Here is a 3,980-nt window from a genome sequence, read left to right on the forward strand (position 1 = left end):
TCGGACATGTTCAGTTGCAGCTGATCGTCTCTTCACATCAACGTGAATAACAATATAAAATAATAATAATATAATAATCCTCTCTGTATAGCAGGAAGAGCGGTTCTTTTAACCAAGTCTCTCACTCCTCTCCGTCCATTAAGGAGCTCTTCGCCTCGTGGAACTCAAAAAGAAAAGAAAAGCCACCGAGCCGAGAGACGGAGAGTCCTCCAAGGAAGACAGAAGTGCTGAGTCAGCTGTCTGTCAAAATGTCAAAGTGCCTTTTTTTTTACAATAAATGTCAACGTGGAAAATAAAAGCTGGAGCGCTTAAAAAGACAGAAACAAAACTATATTCTAAAACAGCCGGTTACGCAATAATGACGTCTTTGAATCGAGGAAGGGCCGAGGAAGAGGAGCAGACAGAGAGCTTCACTTCCTCCTCCGACGTGGAATAACAAACACGGAGGAAGGGAAATATTCCTGACGGAGGAAGAGGTCATTTAACTTCCTCAGGAATCTCAAACACTTCTCTGTCAGTGGAGCGAGAGGAAAGAGGAAAAGAGGAAGAAACAAGAGAAGAAGAGGAGAAAATCACTTTCAAAATCTGAATCAAGCGGCCATTTTAAAAACATACTCCTCTTAAAAGGCTAATTTTTCGTCTAAAGTCCGGCTACGAGCGCTAACGTCCGCTAGTGACACGCATACGGCTTTTCAAAATAAAACTCTGTCTTCAAAGTAAATGTTTTACTTCAGGCGTCGGAACAGATCGTCGTTTCAGGGATTAAAATAACCACTAAAGTGACGTGACTGAAGCAATAAAGAAAGTATAGCTACGGATGCTGACACGGACCGGCCTGAGTTCAAGCATGACGATGAAGGTTCCCTCAAATTAACAAAAACAATGTTTCATATCTGTGTGTTTTCCCCATGAAAGTCGGCCTCATCAAGACTTCTATACAACCGGATTAATGTATGTTAGACTCAGCATCTACGTCCTTCTCCAGACGATGAAACTCCACCATCACACCACACTTTAGGGGAACGTCAACAGTTCAAAAACTAGTTTTCACTCCACTACAGAAACCAAATGTTAAAAATACCACTTTATCTGAATTAATCAGCAAAAGAAAAAGGATCTAAAACGTAAAGAAGTGAAGAAGAAACTGAATCTCTTCCGTCAGTAAACGACCGTGAGGTCTGAAGCGTGTTCGGTGAAAGCGAGCTGCGCTTCCTGTCCCGGGGGCTCATCAGTGCTGTCATGGTTACCAGCATGGTTGTCCTGACAATAAGCGTGGCGTGTCATACAGCACGGCGCCGTCTGGAGACGACACACACACACACACACACACACACACACACACACACACACATACATACCGCCCGATGTGCACGTGCAACACTGACAAATATCACTACCCCTGTGTCCTTCTCCTTGATCACAAACACACACGCAATCAGCTGCATGCCTCTTCTGCAGTGTGTGTGTGTGTGTGTGTGTGTGTGTGTGTGTAGATACAAATACACAAAAGCATTAATATTGAAACATGCTCTCTCTCTCTCTCTCTCTCTCTCTGGTCATGTGATCTAATCAGAGCTAATGTGTTGCCATAGCGGCCTCTGAGGACTGGCCATCAATCAGACAGACCCACTAAAGACAACATGGATCCCTCCCCAGGGGGTGTGGGGGGAGTTACACACACACACACACACACACACACACACACACACACACACACACACACACACATACACGTACACACACATTACACTTGAGATACACATAAATATCACTGAGACAAACATTTACCAGCAAAATAACTAGGGAAGGAACCAGTGTGTGTGTGTGTGTGTGTGTGTGTGTGTGTGTGTGTGTGTGTGTGTGTGTGTGTGTGTGAGGAGGCATTAGTATCGATCCAATCTCCCCTCTGACTCGGGATCCACTGATTACGATTCTCTTTCTCAAAACTATAATTGACAGAAAAGCTCCAGACGAAAGTTTTTCACCGCCGTCCCGAAAATGATTAAATGAATTATTGTATTTTTATTGAAGTACTTGCTTCCATTAAAAATAATTGACTCGTTAGTAGTTTTAATGATGTGTTATGAGCTGCTTGGAGCTGGTATTTGGAAGTTAAAGAAGTTAAATAGGCCATCGTTCCAGCTGCTGTAAAAACATCTTCTTCAAACATCTGGATTCATTTCTCACCAAAAGCCACATTTTACCAGATTACCTTTGAACGCATCATGACAGCGTCATGGTTTTACCTTCGGCCCAATACTCGTTTGTATAGAGCTTGAACGCATCAAAATCAAGTCAATGCGACCTCCGGTAACGTTGGCGGTTGGCGGTTGGCGGTTAGCTGTTAGAGGTCAACGATTAGCTGTTAGTTGTTAGTGGTTAGCTGTTAGTTGTTAGCGGTTAGCGGTTAGCTGTTTGAGGTTAGGGGTTAACGGTTAGCTGTTAGTGGGTAACTGTTAGAGGTTAGCTGTTAGAGGTTAGAAGTTAGAGGTTAGCGGTTAGCTGTTAGCGGGTAGCTGTTAGAGGTTAGAAGTTAGAGGTTAGCGGGTAGCTGTTAGTGGGTAGCTGTTAGAGGTTAGAAGTTAGAGGTTAGCGGTTAGCTGTTAGCAGGTAGCTGTTAGAGGTTAGCGGTTAGAGGTTAGCGGTTAGCTGTTAGTGGGTAGCTGTTAGTTGTTAGCTGTTAGAGGTTAGCAGTTAGCTGTTAGTGTGTAGCTGTTAGTTGTTAGAGGTTAGCGGTTAGCTGTTAGCGGTTAGTTGTTAGCTGTTTGAGGTTAGGGGTTAACGGTTAGCTGTTAGTGGGTAGCTGTTAGAGGTTAGAAGTTAGAGGTTAGCTGTTAGAGGTAAGAAGTTAGAGGTTAGCTGTTAGCGGGTAGCTGTTTGAGGTTAGCGGTTAGCTGTTAGTGGGTAGCTGTTAGTTGTTAGCTGTTAGAGGTTAGAAGTTTGAGGTTAGCTCTTAGCTGTTAGCGGGTAGCTGTTAGATGTTAGCGGTTAGCTGTTAGCTGTTAGCTCCGAGCCTGATTAAGTTACTAGTTCCACGGCTTATTTTTGACTTGCAGTTGTAAAAATGTCTTCCTCGAAAGTCTTCTTTGCTCACGCTGGATTTCAGACGCCGGGTTCAGGTTCTCCTTCGCTCTGTCGGACACGCCGGCGTTGGAGGGGATCAAACGTGTGACATCTACCCAAACGTTTGTATCATCAGTGTCTAACATATCAGGATGTCTGAAGATTGTATTACTGATGGAGGACATGGATTTACTCAGATTTGGGGGACTTGGGGGGCTTTTAAAGTTGTGTTTTCTTCATGAATGCTCACTGATGAACGCTGCTGTCGCTTCGGCCTTTAATCAATCGGATGAGACGCGGAGCCCATTCCTTGTGAAAGAGGATAAAGAGAGATTGCTTGACCTTTAGTTCCTCTCTGACTGTCCCCCTGAGGGCTCGATACATACGATCCATCAGAGCTCTCCTCTCTGACTCGTGCACGCCCTCCAGCTGGAAGGTTAGCGCACGCCGCCGCTCAGAGTTTCACCGCCGGCGACCGAAAGCAGCAGAAAACACCAGATAATAAAAAGAATACGCTGCAGGAGCCCGGTGACCGAAAACAAAAGAGATGCAACACGCGGATCCTGGCGTTCCTTCTTCTCTGTATGATGGAGACGAGAAGCGTAGCAATAATTCGAGCGGCGGTGGTTTTAAATATAGCCGTGGGAAAGAAAGCACGTTCGCTGCTTCTGAATTATGCATCTGTCTCTGTCATGTAGACGATGCAGGGGGTACGAGACAGATGAGGGACAAGAGGCCCCACACACACACACACACACACACACACACACACACACACACACACACACACACACACACACAGCATGAGGCCATGTTTGGCACAAGGGTCTGGAGCGATACGACGAGGCCATGATGAAAGAACATGATTCAATTATGCAACCTCTGTTATGAATGTTTCTCTCTCTCTCTCTCTCTCT

Source organism: Taurulus bubalis, assembly GCF_910589615.1.
Source record: "Taurulus bubalis genome assembly, chromosome: 3".
Lineage (NCBI taxonomy): Eukaryota > Metazoa > Chordata > Actinopteri > Perciformes > Cottidae > Taurulus > Taurulus bubalis.